The sequence below is a fragment of the Uranotaenia lowii genome, chromosome 3 (genome assembly GCF_029784155.1).
Source record: "Uranotaenia lowii strain MFRU-FL chromosome 3, ASM2978415v1, whole genome shotgun sequence".
In the NCBI taxonomy this organism is placed as follows: Eukaryota; Metazoa; Arthropoda; class Insecta; order Diptera; family Culicidae; genus Uranotaenia; species Uranotaenia lowii.
In genome coordinates, this window is record NC_073693.1 from 105297802 (window position 1) to 105315196 (window position 17395).

The window sequence follows — 17395 nt, forward strand, 5'->3', positions numbered from 1 at the left end:
ATTTGGCTTTTTCCTAAAAAAAAAAAAAACAGATTGGCTTAGGAAGCGCAGATTTCTAAGGCTGTTGCTGCTGATTGTTTGTTATGATATGGCCTTCAGGAGGAAAAAAAAATGGCTTAAGAATCGCAGATTTTTAAGGCTGCTGCTGTTGGTTGTTTGTTTTTATTTAGTCTTCCAGGAAAAAGATGGATCGGTTTAGGAAGCGCAGGTTTTTGAGGCTGCTGCTGCTGATTGTTTGTTTTGATATGGCAATTTGAAAGAAAAAGATGGATTTGCTTAGGAAGCGCAGATTTTTAAGGCTGCTGCTGCTGATTGTTTGTTTTGATTTGGTTTTTTGGTGGAAAAATCCGGATTGGTTTAGAGGGCGCAGATTTTTTTAGATTGTATGTTTTGATTTGGCTTTCTGGTGGAAAAAGACAAATCGGCTTTGCAAGCACAGATTTTTCAGGGTGCTGCTGTTGATTGTTTGTTTCGATTTGGCCTTCTGGTTGCAAATGACGGATTGGCTTGAGAACCGCAGATTTTTAAGGCTGCTGCTGCTGATTGTTTGTGTTGATTTGGCCTTTTGGTGGAAAAAGACGGATATGCTCAGAGAGCACAGATTTCTAAGGCTGTTCCTGTTGATCGTTTGTTTGGATTTGGCCTTCTGGTGGAAAAAAGGCAGATTGGCTTAGGAAGTGCACATTTTTAAAGCTGCTGCTGTTGATTGTTTGTTTTGATTTAATCTTCCGGTGGAAAAGACGGATTGGCTTAGGAAGCACAGATTTTTAAGGCTGTTGCTGCTGATTGTTTGTATTGATTTGGCTTTCTGGAGGAAAAAAAAAATGATTTGCTTAGGAAGCGCAGATTTTTAAGGCTACTGCTGGTTGTTTGTTTTGATTGTGTCTTTTGGTGGAAAAAGACGGATTGGATTTGAAAGCGCAGACAGCCTTTAAGCTGATGCTGCTTTTTGTTTAGATTTGGCCTTCTGAAAGAACAAAAAACAGAGTATAAAGACGGAATTGGCCTAGGAAGCGCAGATTTTCCAGACTGTTGCTCTGATTGTTTGTTTTGGTTTGGCCTTCCGGTAAAATGACGGATTGGCTTGGGAAGGGTTGTTACAGTAAATGTCCTGTCACAAAATTTTTTAATTCAAATATCAAAACTCATCAGTTTTGAAGTTGAAATTTAGAGTATTATAAAAGTAATGGCCCATCAAAGTTGAAATTTGTTTTAAAATTCTTGGTGAATTCCAATACGGTTTGGCTGATTTCTTCAAAACCTTGTTAATTGGGTGGTGGAAGATGTGAGGGTGTGACCACAAATAGTCTCACAAAGGTGTGACTGATTGAGATTAAAAAATTTGTTAGAATTAGCAAATCTGAAGAAATAAAAGCGATTTTCCAAAAACAACTATTAAAAAATTAATTTGAGTTTTTCAATTTTTCTGCAAACTTTGTTTGATATCGCACACAAACATTAAAATATCGATAGATAAATACCATGGGCTGATTTCTTTTAATATCTAGAATATTTTTTGTGAATTTATCACTCAAAAACATCCACGCGTTGTTGAGATATTTGGATTTTGATTAGTGTTGTTTTAAAACAACATTATGCATTAAAGGGTTAAATTACGGACACGTAATTTTTTTTCGACCTGTGAAACTACGGCGATTGCCAAGCACCTTTTTGTTACAGGACGTTTGCTGTAATAATAAATGATTTTCAATTAACTATTAATCAATTAATTGAAAATTTTGCGTCAAAACCCAGGACAGGAAAACAAATAAAATTTAAAAAAAAATCGTTCAAATGTCAAATTTTTCTGATGAAATGACCGAAAAGTGAGTGGGTACAATTTTTTTTCATTGAAACTGATCGTTATGAAAACTATTTTTTAAGTCTTTAAGGAAATTTTTCATCGAGCAGCTTTAGCAAATTTCATCAAACTGAGCATGCCTTATACATATTTAAAACAACAGTTTTTTAATATTTTGTTTGGTTCCGGCATGAACTTTTGATCTCAAACGTTTACAACTCTTTTCAAAAACTGCTCAGGGTTTGTGATATAGTTAAGTTGGCAAGTCAGTCGCTTCCTGAGCCGATTTCCGTGAGTTCGAGCCCAAGAGTAAACATCGATCACAGTTGTATCGGATAAGTTTTTCAAAGACTGTTCGCCAACTGCATCGTTGATATAGGTCACGAATGATATAAAATATGTTAAAACGGCTTTAATCGAAACAAAATTAAAAACAGTTCAGTTCGGTTTTTTGTCGAAAAGTAAAAAAAAGGCTGCAGCGAAATACAAAGTCTTTCATTGATCTGTTCTGTGAGCGACAGATGTCTCTGAATGAATGTCTGAAATGAGATTCGTAAAAAATCGTTGAATCACGACACAAATACTCGCAGGTTATTCAAATCTTTTCAGATTTTTTAACTTTTTTACAGAACAAATTCCCTTGACTGAATTTCATTCGGTACTACAAATGTTTCTTGATTTCTAAATTCCTCATCCAACTGTAACCATATTTTATTCTCTATTTTTTAACAGATTGTTGTATCCATCCTCCGAGAAAAAGTGATCCCGTGAATGTGAATTCGTAGCGAATTCTCAGCAGCTGATAATTCACACTTTTCGTAAAATTCTGTGTCCGGGGTCGTTCGTTTTCGGATTACCCTCTTCCTGGTGATAAAAGCTGTGAGAAGCGGAAAGAAGAAGAAGAAGCAGAAAATAGGGAAGTTCTGTGATTGGGTGTTTCGGTGAATGTGAGTGGGTCATCTAAAATTCCAAAAGGAAAAGCTCGAGTGGAAGTTTTCGCTCAAAAGAAAAAGAAAAGGGTGGTGGTTCTGTTGCTATAAATATTCCAGGCAAATAGTGGGGGATTTGAAAGTGTGTGTGTGTGTATCCAGAAAGAAAACGTCGAAGCCAACGATATATATTGACGTCTGTTTGGGCACCTTCTGGCGGAACTCGATGATGAAATAGGGATATGGGATCGAGATATATGTTCAAGATTCCCTTTGTATATTGGTAAGTGAAGAGAAGTTTCGATTTGCAAGTTTATGTGTTACATAAAATATGTATCAAAGTTTAGTTTGCAAATGGTATTTTCACTCTGAACAGACGGAAAGTTCATCTTTATGATTCAAAATTCTTTTTTATATAATTTATAAATGTTCGTGATAATCGATTAGGTGGCACTTTAGAAAAGTGGACTGCATTATTTTCAAGTAAAACATCAACACGCAAACTACGAATGAACTCTACCAGTAGGTATCCATGCCATCGATTGTTGACTTAGGAAATTACCATAAAACAAATTAAAGCAGAAGAGGAAAAGAGAAGAAATTTAATGGAAAAAGCCTTTTCGTGCAGGGTTTCTGCAAATTATGCCCTGGCATCAATTTACGTGCATTATAATGCAATCCACTAATCAGTCGAGTGGATCGAAAATGTAAACGTTGAACAACCATGAGGAGGGTAGTTGGGTGGAAAAAATACCCACCTATAACCTCTTGAAGGCATAAAACGAGACGGAAGAAGAACAAAATGAAAAGCTGTTCGTTTCAGAGCCCATGGGTCAATGAAGCAATATTTACTCAATGAGAAGCTAATTTAAAATTTTCTAGGTAACATTTTTTTCTACCTAGTTTTTTTGAAGTTTGATGTGAGTTATAATTAAAGCACTTATAAAAGTTTATTAGCAATAAAATGTCCTTAAAAAGTGTGATAATTTAAAATTATTAAAAAAGAAATGTAAAATACGCTCATATTTAGAATTTTAACTCAACTCAATTTACACTTTTGTTCCAGAGCACATCGTTGAAACTTATTGCATCATCAATTGTTAGGTTCAAATAATTTGATTCTCAGTTGCTTTTTATAAAAACAGATATACACCGTCTTAGACGTAGCGTCACAGACTTAATTAATGCGGACAACTTAAGATTAAAATTACCAGCACAAACATTGACAGTGAAAAACAATAAATTCAATTGACATCACTGCTGGGTGCCTTATAGCGCCGATGTGGTCTGGTGGATAGGCTGGTGCGAGTCTGGTTTTGGTATGCCAGGCGTACTGAGTTCGATTCCAGGTATCGGCAAGAAAACTTTTAGGTTAATCCCATAAGTTGCCGATAGATAAGATGTGTTTCCTCATATAACTGACTATATAATAAGAATGTTCAATCAGTTGCCAGCTGGTCAGGTATATACACGGATGCCGAAACACCTGTAAGTAAACTAGCCCTTCTGATTGACTCATTTTTCCAAATTGCATTGAAGATTTGTCGAACTTAATAATCTAAAGAATGCATATGAGCTCACATGCACTCAGACAGAAACTGCGGTGAATCCGGGCACCCATGTTGGATAACCGACAACAACAACAACAACAACATTGACATCACTGCTGGGTGACTTTTCATGCAATACCTCGCGAGATGAAAAATTCTGGTCTAAATTTCCTTGATTTAAACTAAGGTTGCAAGATGGCCCTGTTTTATCTGGGTTTGCCTGGATATTTGATACAAAATTTGGGAACTGTCCGGCCCGGCCCGGTTGCCCAGATTTCATTGATAAATGCCTGGATTTTGCCCGGATTTTTTCACTTTATTTGGAAAATAAAAAAAATAAATTATATTGTAAATTTTTTTTTAGTCACCAAAACAATATTTTTATCAGATTTTGCAAAAATAATCATGAAAGGATTTTTCGAAGCCTAAAATATGATTTAAAATATGTTTTTAAATTTTGATGAAATAACTATTTTTTCCAATTCTTTTATTTTGATTTTTTTTGAGTAATTTCTGGGTGTTAACAAAATTTGCCCGGATATTGCCCAGATTTATGGTCGTCAACTTAGAAATGAACTGCCCGGGTTTTGCCAGGTTTTTAAAAAATATTGCCAGGCTTGTCCGGCCCAGATACGGGCTGAAAAATATCTAGTAACCTTATTTTAAACATTTTTGTTCCAACAACATTAATTTCTTCTCTTGCTATATCGATTGAGCATGTAAGTACAGCAAATGGGTAAATCATTCGTGAACTTCAACATCTTAATATCCGACTTTTATTTTTACGACTATTATACTTTGCCTTGTGGTTGTAGCATTTGAATATATTTGGAAATTTTGAGAGTTTTTTTTTAATTTTGTATATTGCTGATTTTCGTTGAGTCTATTTATTAGAACCTTCAAGCTGCCTATTTTATTTCTCAGGGCTGTAGAACACAGATTTAGCTAACAATTTTAAAGATTTAGAACTCATTTTAAAAGTTGATATTTGAAACACGAAACTGTTAATGTAAAGAAACTTTTAAAATGAATAACTAATGTAAAACAAATCTATGTTTTCAATGGTTTTTATGCATGTACAATATACATATTGTACATATTGGTCGAGCTCAAATATTAGAAAAAACTTGCTCGCCAAAACCTCTCAGTCCTGTCATGTGTCACACATATAACAATGTTTTTGTTTAATTTCTACATAGTTGCCAGTTATTTTGACAGTAATTTCAAAAAACTTTTAAGGTTTTGGACACAAAGTTATTGCGACACAAAGATTGTATTCTGGCCGCAAATTGTCGCCTAAAACACAATGCGTAGAATGTACTCATTGCGCGTTAGACGACAATTTGCGGCCAACATACTTTTTTGTTTCAAGTCCCTTTGTAATACAGTCTTCTGGTAGAACATTTGTCTCAATTAAGACTTAAAGAAAACTATTCATGAGAATCAATCGGCCAGCGAAGGAAAAAGATATCAATGAAAACCCAGTATTTTTCTTCCTCTTGAGCAAATTACCTTGAAATCCTAATCACGCTTGAAACTCAAGGCATCCCCTCCCCATGTTCTTGTTGATCTTGCTGAAATTTGGCTATAATCTTCTAGTTAGCGAATGATCAATTTTAGCTTGGAGCTGGAAAGGTTTATCATGTTTTATTCTTCCTATACTAAGATTTGTACACTGCGGTTCGTTAAATTATTCAAAAATGCAAATATTACTGTTTCAGTAAGGTTACCATAACTTTTTCAATTTTCAACCAATTTTAATATATAACCACTTGAAATCTTTGTTTTGAATTGAAATTTGAGGTCCATAGACAATCAGATTTTTAAAATGCGGCATCGAAAAAACATAATTTTCTATTCCAAAGTGCATTTTTTAAATAATATTTTCTATCACAACTTCATTAATATCCACAATACTGTTGATCCTACGCAAAAATGAAGTTTAAATTATCAAAAATCAATGATATGCAGTCCGAGATATTTCAATATAAATACAAGTACTTTATCCTTTTACTAAAATTTCATTCTCGGGTGGCCTCTTTGATTCGATTTTTTTTTCAAATGCTATTCCAGAGAATACAAAACATTTTTAATGTGTAAAGAACTTCATATGAGTTCAGTATACTGTCTTCATATAGCCATGTTGCCTGCGTAGAAGAAAGCTTCTGATGTCCACAAATAAAATTGGTTATTTATCACGTGCAAATACTGCGGAACAGTTTAGAAATTTCTTAAAAAATTAAAGCTCTTATTCCAGCTACAAGTGTCTTAATCTTAATAATAATGAACAAAAATCTGTAATTTTGATCCGGTTATGGTTTACTGGAGCGTCAGTTGCATAGCTGAATGAGATTGTGTGAATATTTCAAGAGAAAATATCAATAGAAAGAGAAATCGCAGCTTGTCAAAGTTGGACGACAGGAGGCTGCTTCACGCAGTTTCATTCTTTTTTGAACGCTAAAGTAGTTTTGCAATGAGCATTTCAGTATCAGTCTTCATGTTTACTGTATTGCCATTCATCATGACGTGACACATTTCCAATGTTTGTTAAAATTTGTTTTGTGAGGTATCCAGGCATCAGATTGGTTAATTTTTAAGTATTATTTGGAAATTTATTTGAAACTATAACACTTCATAATTAGTTTGTTTTTGTGTTCGAAAATGTTTACATTTTCAGTCATTAATATTGAGTTTGAAGTAAAAAAAAGACAAAAAAATAGAAGGATTTGATTTTATGAAAAATTTAAGTGATTGAAAATATTTGATTGGTTAGGGTACATTACACCCAGAAGAAATGGAAAATTCAATGTATATATTTTTTTTATCATTTTCATGAAAAACCTGCAAACAGCTCTGATTGATTAGCTTTAATCAATCAACTAAGTTGACTTGTCTGTTAACTAGCCAAATAATCAAAACAAATTCCAACTAAATGACCATTAACGAAAAATAAAGCATATAAATAAAAGAGACCCGACGAAGTAGTTGTAGCAGGGGTAGGAAGAATATTCACCTACCCCAATTACTCTCTGGAGCCACCTTTTTCCGCTTAGCCTTTCTTTCATGGACAACCTTTGCAGTATGAACAGTAAAGCAGGTAACTATCATGAATGGGCTTTGTAACGAAAACATCCATTCCATGAATCACGCTTGGTGTTTATCAACTGCCTACAAACATAAGGGCCGTTTTAACACGAAACGATTAGGGAAGGTACCCAAGTAGTTGCGTGATTTTTTGGTTTATTAAGCTAGGCTGCAATATATCATTAGCGGTTGTGTAGCTTACACCGAAGTATTTGCTAGCATGAATTTGTAATTCTGAATGGTGTGGAAGAAACGGATTTCCATACGCGGACGAGATGGTGCTAAAATTATGGCAGCTCATTCTCAATTATTCACTTACGAGCTCGACTTGAGGTTGGCTCAACTGAAAGCCTCTAAGCTCAGAATTAAAACATAAAAGTTTATCGATTATTTATACGTGAAAAATCGGCTTCACTCATTTGAGGCCAATTTTGTACAGATGCCAATACATTATTTAACAGGTTTTTGTTGCTAAAAATAACTTCATACTATTTTTAATTCAACTAAATACAATGGATAAAATCAAAAAATTCAAACGAACTGGTTTCAAATAGAATCTACTATCTATTTTTATCCATTCAATGCCATTCCCAATTGCCTCAAATCGATACCGCTGTTGGATCAATTTCTTTTGACGACACCTTTGTGCATATTTAGATTCAGCTGTTGTTTTGTAATATACTTTCTAATGGAAAATTGTGAAGCCGAGTGATTTTTTTCACTTTACGTCATGAGTTTGATTGGTTTGTTTTTCTTTTTTGTGATAGTTATTATTATTCACAACAAAAGAATCAAGAATATCTATTGGTAAAATGTTAAAACATATAAAAGGAATCAGTCTTCATTTACACTCTTGTAGCAAAGAGTTTTATTTTTCCTTCCCCCTTGTAGTTAAAGCAAAATCTTCCATAACTGCTATCGGAAAGCAAGAAACAAGACGAAACCGACAGACGGCCTTCAAAACCGTCAAGTTGTGGCTGCAGGGAAATGTGACCTCTAACGTGTTTTGTATCTTTCAACCATAGCTTTTTACAGATGCCATGAGCAGGAGACGCCATGTTTACCGAGCATCATGTGTAGGTATCATTTTATCAAAGCAGAAGAGGAAAGATTCACATTTCAAGGAATTTCAAACGCAACGGCATGTTTGATTCCGATATTGTAAAATAAATAAAGTGAACGTGCATGTCTTACTTCATCTTGAGATGTTCACAAATGATTTGAATTCTGAACTCAGCATTTTGTGATCAATTTTTTAATTTTATTTTTAATTTACACTTACAAAATTTTCGCAGAATAAGAAGCATTGAAAAAAATTCTAAAAATGCTTCGTTAGACAAGAATCAACAGTTGAATATGGAAAAAAATTTGAAAATCATTTTCAAAAATTGGAAAAATGTTTTTCGATTTAAGATTGAAAAAAAAAACATTTGAAAAAATAAGTAGTTAAGAATAGGGGTTGAAATTCCATAACTTATGAAGATAAATAAAAAATGCTCGGTAGGAAAAGTTAATAGTAATCAACCAAAACCAAAAACGGACAATGAAGAGGATTGAATAAGGATCGCAATATTGAAAACTTTAATACATACAATGTTTTGGATAACAACTGTAGGGCAAAAAAAAATCCAAATAAATCCGTGAAATTTCGATAACCCTAAACAGTTTCTGAATCAGAATTCAATTCTCTGATCAGATTGTTTTTTTTTAACGAACACACACATATAGATGGCTAGCATCTTAAAAATGCTAAAACCATTCTAACAACTTTAGATTTCTGTAATTTTTTCTTCATACTTTTTTGATCGAACGTAAGCAATAAGCTTCAGGGCCGTAGGAAGAACGGCTACATGTGGGCGGGTTATGCTGACCAATTTTTTACGTGGTATGTTTGCTCAAACCGTGCGTTTAAACAATATATATAATAGAAATATTTCTTTAAACTTTCAACTTATCTATTTTGAAGTTCTTTAACATTAAGTGTTTTATGTATTAAAATGAAATTTATGAAAATACATTCTTACTCTCATAAATAGTAAGCTTAATCTTTATAAAAATCATTTGTAAAAAATTAGGAAACTTACTTCTATCGATGGTTAAAATTTTAAAATTCGCTCGAAAATTTGTTTCATTTAGCTTATTTGATTCAAATATATTGTAGGTTGACATAAGAAAGCCTTCAACTATTTAAAAAAAAACTTATTCTATGACTAATTTAAAAAGCTAGATCTATCAACTAATCAATCAACTAATTGATTGATATTTTGGGGTTGAAACCTGATTCTTTTAATCTCGATCTTAATTTTTGGTTTAGTTTGAAGTTTGGCTCTTGATAAAACTGCAATACTGATTATTCCAAAGATAAGAAAAAAATTGATTACTGACTGACTTTGGTTGCAAATTTGAACATTTGAAGTTGACATAACAATTAAAAGTGCCAGACTGCGATCTCTTCCAATTTGAGTTCCTCAACATAATAGTTATCTTGATAATATTTACTAGTTTATGAGCTGAATCTGAGTTTTGAAACTTTTTTTGTATCTGAATTCTGAACCTGAATTCTAAATTTGTGTTTGTATTATAGATCTGTTCCCGAGTTTCAATTCGATATCTGAAATATACAAACATAAAAGATTTCTGAACCTAGATTCCAGATCAGACATTCAACATGAGCCAAGAACTTAAATTTGTTTATTTAGTATTTTAATTCGGATGTTTTAGGATTCAATTTGAGTTCATTCTTCTTTTTTTTGTTTTATTTCGTCATGAAAATCTTAATAAAAATATAAATATCGTAAGATTAGACTAGTTCTGAGTTTTCAATTCTGATTCGCTATTTTGAAGGTTTATTATTATTTAACTGTGCATTAAAATTAAGTTCAAGAACTACGAATCAGAATGAAAAAAAAGAGTCTGGTTTCTATTTTGTTTACATTCGTTGAGTTTAAAAAATCATGGATAAAATTTGGAATTTAAAGCAAACTTAAATTAAGATAACGATTTCGAAACATCTTCACATTTCTATTTTCTAATGATGATGGGAACCGAAATAAAAAAATTCCAAGCTAGATCCAGTATGTAAAATATGATATGAGAAAAACAATTTTGATAATAGGTAAAATCATCAAGATAAGATAAAGAATATAAAGTTTTTTATGTGTAGTAGAGCACCTCGCTTTTTTATGTTTCTTGATCTTCTTCATGTTCAATATCACATTCATAAACGTGTTGATAAATTACACCAAGCTTCCAAGGTGCAAAGAATTTGAATGCTAAGTTTAACTTATTTGGGTGCCTTAGAAAATATGCAATATTTCCATCAGGTTTCGTTTTAAAAATTACTTTTGAAAATATTTTAAAGCAAATTTTTACATAAATTTAAAACAAAAATATAACATTAAAAAATATGAGTTTTAGATCATTTTTTAAAGAACCTAAGTGAATTTTAGATATTTTCAAAGCAAAAATCTAATCATTTTGCAGGTTTCCAAAAATCTACCAAATGACGCACTAAATTAAAGGCACCAAATCCTGTCCCTTTGAATTATTACTTAAAATCTATATATAAATTTTTAAAATAGTATGAAAAGTTTATTGAAAAAAAATCCTTAATTTTAATGTTAAAAAACTTATCTTTTTTTTTGAGTTTTCAAATAAATTTACCGTATTTTTAAGTCAAATTATTTAAGCTTAATTAAATATTTTAATAAAGTTTTTATTTGTTTTTTTTTGTTCATTATTTTTCGGTTCCAGAACAATAATAAAAGGCTTCCATGAAACTAAATTGTAATATAAGAAAAACATAGTTTCGTCCTTCTGTCCTTTCAAAGACCCAATATTTCAATTGAATGTGACATAATATTCATAGCGTGAAATTTTTAACTATAAAACCTGTGATTTATAAACGATTTATTTTTTTCATTCGCGATGATCGATCATCATGGTCGATTTAAAAAACATGATTTAATAATGTTTTTTTTGGATCGATCCTGATTTTCAATTAATCTTTAGAAAGTTCGAAAAACGTCTCGGAGTAGCAACGTTAAATATAATTGCAATGCGCAATGTTAACTTGATTTGTGCTTTTAATATTTACAGCAAAACTAGGAATAGATTATTTTTCATATTTATTTAACAGTTTCTTATTGATCATTCACGAGATCACCCATATCTTAAACTGTACTTTGTCAGTATAATTGAACATGTTGTATAAAGATTATATAAAGTCATTATTATGAACTTCAAAAATGAAGTTTTTCAGTCTATTATTTTGATAACTGAAAGAATTTTAATATGGAAAAAGTTTTTGTCTTTGACTTTGATCACTGACGCTCTTGAAATAAATCAAAGCATTTTCTTCTCTTTATCAGATTAAATTCAATCATCAACTATTGAATAAATTCTCTTTTGTTCAAAATGGATTTTTTTCACAATCCAGAATTTACATTTCAAATTTATGATACGTAAGCGGTTTTTTATACAGTACGTTTTATCAAGAAAAGAAATGTAAATTAAGATAAATCATAAATTACAATCATAAATTACAATCATAAATTACAATCATTACTACGGTTATATTTAATGTATTCTTTTTCTGTGCATTAACTTTTATATCCGAAGCTTAAAAAAATGTTTGATTCGCTTACTTTTTCTGGTGGTTCGAGAATATTTATTTCAAATTTGAGAAATTGACTGCTTAGAATTTATTTCCAATTAAATTTAAAGTTCAGCATAAGTACCATCATTTTGAATAAATTATAATTGATTTACCGAGAATAGAATTGTTTTGTATCATTCTGCATTGTTCAGAAATTTTCGATTCATTTTATGAGTAAAATTTATTATTGCTAGAGTTTGTGTGATGATCAGGAGTAAGAAAATGGTGCTATAAAGACGAGTCTTTCGTACGGGCCTGACCTTATCCGGGCCTGAATTTGTCAACTTCTGTGCATGCGCATAAAGTAAGGTTTTTTTTTAAATAAATTTCCTACTAATTGTGTCATTCCGATTCTATCAAAGCGTTAAAGCTCTGAAACTCGAAAACTAGAATTTTCAAGGCAAGATCTCTTTCTTGAATTTTTTTTAGAGGATAACAAATTGAATCAAAATCAGTTGATGATGGTTCATTAAGCTCAAAACTGATAAGATTTATAATTTTCAAGCGTTATTTAACCAACACTAGAGGTGATAGGAAGAATTTTACAGAAGCTTCAAAATAATGACGTCAATATCTTTCAGAACCATTTTTTTTTCAATACAAGCATCACAAATGGTTTTCAAAATGCTTAAGTGTAGCCGCCACTGACTGGGCTCAACTTTAAGACGGAGAGTAAATTTTAAATTATCGAAATTATGGACTGCTATAAAAAAACATTGAAAATTTGATTTTTTTTTTTCAAAACTTAAATCAAAATTTACTGTCCATTAAAACAGAAAATTAGTTAGCTGGACCATAAGTAATTCATAATATTGGAACTCATCAAAAACTTCAATCAGCCCATAGAACAAAGATTAAATTCAGGATAAAACTCAAATTTGGGAGTTCTGTGATTATCTAGAGAAAAAAAAATTAACCGGATACCAAAACTGAATTGAGAGTTAAATAAACAGAATTCGATGGAAAATTTTCGTGATGAAAAAAAGTGAACAGCCAAGAATTAAAACTTTAGATTTTCTATTCTGTTCAATCGATCGGAACTGAGAATAAGTAAAATAAAATCACGAATAGGTACTTAATGATACATTTTCTTTTTAATTTGGATATGTATCGTACGATGCTAAAATTTTTAATTCAAATCAACAATTTAGACCAGGGGTTAGCAACCTTTTGAACCAAGGGGCCAATTTAAATTAGAAATCTTGTCGGCGGGCCACACTTGAAATAACTTTTTTTTTGTATTAGCAGATTTCCTTTTTTAGATTAGTTTTCGCCAAGGAAAGTTAAACCGAATTCACGTGTTCAACATCAGAAATTCAACACAACTTTTTAAATAACTGATATTGAAAAGGTACATCACTAATTCTATGATATTTTTTAATTCTCTCAAGTTTCAAAAAGTAGTTCTTCATGAACATTAGTTTTTACAGCATTCTTGTTAAAACCGATGGTACTATTCGTCATCATTTTCATTAATAAATCTTCTGGAGCTTAGCACAGTGATAATTAAAAGTGTGGAAAATATATATTCAAAAACCATGAATAGAATAATTTGAAAAAAAATTATCTGCTGAACATATTTTTTATCATACAACTTAATTTTTGCTTGAAACAAAAATAATAACTTTACTAACGAAATTCGAAATTCCTTTGATCATGTGTTCGATTTTTAGCTGCTCTTCCTCTCTTCAATGCATTTTGCTTTTCGAAGTGGTAGGAGTTAAATAATTATGAAAAATGAATCTTGAATGAAAAAAACCAATATTGTGTTATGACAAAAAACTATATTGCATTTTTGCCTTGAACAGAACATAATTAATGCTTAAAATGCTAGAAAAAAGGTTGACAATTGGAATGATTGATGGAAAAATGCAGACAAATGCATACTTGATCAAGTCATATAAATTTTCCTATCAATCCATTGTAGAAGAAATAAAGGCACAAAAATTTGAAAAAAAAGGTCTCGCGGGCAACATGCGGGCCGAGGGCCGCGGATTGCTCATCGCTGATTTAGAATGATATTCATATTCACATTAAGCCTTTTTATGTAGTTTATAACAACTTCTTTCAAAGTAATTTTGTAGACAAAATTTTTTTAAGTTTTGTTTCCAGAAGCACCCAACGAAAAAATAGTTCACGTTTTTTTATTGCCACTCAAAACTGCAAGAACCGAATGTTTTGAATAACACTCGAGGCCAAAGATAAATCAAATATCCGTTCTCGAAATTTTTCCGTCTATAAAAAGGATCATGAATTTATTCTCCCCTATCACACGTATCGATTGGCGACGGAAAACTTTGCACCAGAAAATCAATAATCGCCTTCGTCACTTCTATGGAAGGTAGGATTGTTTTTGGTTTCGTTTTTAAAATCAGATCTGTTGTTGAGCCACCCACAGCCCATTGAAGATTTAAGACGGATCAGGTGTTGTTTGGTCTGAATAAATACTTGTTGATGCCCTCATGCGTCTCATGGGAGTGGTGATTTTTTAACTTTATAATTACGGTTTTGTACAAATTGAACTTATTCTATTTTAATCGATAATTATGGCGTGCCTCATGAATATGAAACCTCCATAGAACCATTTTTTGAGGACACTCTTTCATCTTCCAATTTTAAGTGTTTTTATATAAATTTCAGCTATGTTGATGTAATTATAATCAATACCGTCAAACGGGGCATCATGCAACAGCGTGGTTCGATGCAACATTTATATAACCCTACATTAAATCAATTTTTAATTTAATGTATTGTTATAAAGTTATCTTTTAATGATCACAAAATGATGATGACATAATTTCTCGCATTTTAAGCTAGTTTTCTTAAGTTTTTCATTTTTATGTAAAATTTGAAAAATCGAGCAATAAATGTACAAATTTTAACATTTTTTGATGCCGAAAAAAACTTTACCCAGTATGACAGATTGGCTTGATAATATTACCTACAAACTTTTTACTGGTTTCCTCATGTTATACCAACATTGTTGGTGTAAATTTTTTTTTAAATAAATATTTTTAAAATTCCGTTAGGTGTCTGGGGTTAAATGCAACAAAATGCAGATCAAAGAAATACCTTGTGAATCTTGTTTCCATGTGTTGGGATATGAATGTTTTGCATCACGCGTTTGTAAACATTGAAATTTCATCCATCCAAACATTTATTTTAATGATTTCAGCATTTAGAATTTTTCGTAGTATTATTTAACCCCTAAATGTATGCAGCATATTCATTTTCAGAAAAAAATGTGAAAATTAGTTATTACAGACCCAAAAACTACTGCAATTGGTGTTGTCATGCGTAATAATCTTTAAGGCATCGCTAATATATTAAAAACTATAAACTTTTGTACGTGTTCATAAGATTTTTCATTAAAAACAAAGTTTTTTGCAAGTTACCCCATTTTCTAAGGAGGGTGAAAATCGCATGTTTTTAGAAAATTAAAAATAATTGAAGAAACCTATAATTTTTCTAACTACGCCAATTTGATACCCCAGCATCCTTAAAACTTTTGATGCATAAGGGGTAGGATTAATTGTGAACATAAGTTTTTTAGAAGCCATTTAAGTTGAAAATTGTTGCATGTTGCCCCAGTTGACGGTACATTAGAAAATAGCAATCATTAGCATCCAATTGAGAGCTGAAACCTAGAAAAATAAAATACCTGGTTTCATAATTTAAATTTTATCAATTAATTATTCAAAATTTGATTTGTGAATGTTTCTCTAAGCCGTTTAGAATTTTTCTTAACTGAAGAACCTTATATAAATAAGTTTTATTTTTCCCAAAAAAAAAAAAAAAAATACAGAGATATTAAAAATACACTGTTGAAATCAATCATGACTATGTCAAATAGACTTGTATTTTTTTTAGCCAGCTCTAATATTCTCTCTGAGTTTCATAACCAAGCCCGTTTATAACCATTTGTTCCTCAAATAATCCAGCCAAGTCTGTTGATTCAGTTGTTTATACCCACGTTTCATGTTCCTGGGAGTAGGTCAAGAAAGTTGTGCGCTTTTTCTTGGTCTACAATTTGCCACGATGACGACGGCTTGGCTGATTGATGGGTAGAAAAGTAAAAAAAAATACACAGAAACAAAAAAAAAGTACAAAGTAGCGAGCAAGCCAAGTGAGGTCATCAGCAGGTGAACTCAATTCAACATTTCTGGACTGCAAGTTTCCTTCAAGTGGCATAAATAATGCAGCCCTACTACTAAGAAGGACGACTTACAGTTTCCATGTAGTGCCGAGAGTAGGAAACAGTGTACATGATGAATTATTCATCATGTAATGTAGTGATTATGCATTACAGTGATCCAGAAACGGACGTTTTCTTGAATTGCAGCACTAATTTTGAAATGAAGAATTTATTTTGTTTAGAATATTTTTGGGAAGTTTTTAGGGGAAAGGACCTTTTGGGAGAAATTTCCAAGATATACTGAATTTTCAGGAAATTATAGAGCCATACATTTCAAACCCTTCATATTGGATATTAAAATTATTTAAATGATATTGAAATTCACTTCGTTAAAAAGTTTGAACAATTCCAAAAATATATTATTGAAAAAATTTCTCTTTTTAAATTTTGTTATAAGAAGCATCTTCTGTGGCCTTCTTATTTAATTTCTGCTGCCTTTCTGATAAATACTTCGTATTTGACAGAAACTGGGTATAATTTGGCGGATTTATGTAGCTGTTTCGAATTTAACTAGACTTGATTATTTTTGTGTCACTAAAACACATTTACGATGGAATATCAGCAATCAAACGAAAGCGTCAGTCTTTTCACGAATCTTGAGTTTAACGGTCGCGTACTCAGAAGTGAAAAAAAATCGGAAAATTGGTAATTGAACAACAAGTTTTTTTTTGTGAAAAGTAATAAAATCATGCAATAAATTTCCATTTTTCCATCATGATGATTGGACATTCCGATGAAAGACTCGGATTAGTTTTGGAATTCCGACTGAAGACTCAAATCCTTTTCGATATTCCGATGAAAGATTCGGATCATTTATGTTTTTTCGATGAAAGACTCGAACTACTCCTGTTAGTCCAATGAAAAACTGGGATAATTTATGATTCAAATACCAATGAAAGTCTTGGATAATATTTGGTGCATAAATTTTCCGATGAAAGACTCGGATCCCTTTCAATATTCCGATGAATGTTTCTGATTATTATGTTTCTTCGATAAAAGACTCGAACTTCTTCTGTTATTCCGATGAGAGACTCGAATTGTTTTTTTATACATAAACCAATGAAAGACTCGGATAATACTTGATGCGTATCTCGATGAAAGCCTCAGATTAATTTTGATCTTCTGATGAAAGACTCGGATCATCTAATAGAAGATTATTATCATTAGTTTAAATCTTGA

General features: G+C 31.5%; 1 protein-coding gene across 1 annotated transcript in view; it reads left to right on the top strand.

Moving 5' to 3' along the window:
* The first annotated feature begins 2565 nt into the window (after positions 1-2565).
* The window catches only part of LOC129754913 (leucine-rich repeat-containing protein let-4), an 85992-nt gene continuing 71162 nt past the window's right edge, over positions 2566-17395 (top strand). Inside the window, exon 1 of the mRNA XM_055751178.1 lies at positions 2566-3013. The gene's annotated coding sequence lies outside the window, so the exon portion shown is untranslated. The remainder of the gene's footprint in view (positions 3014-17395) is intronic.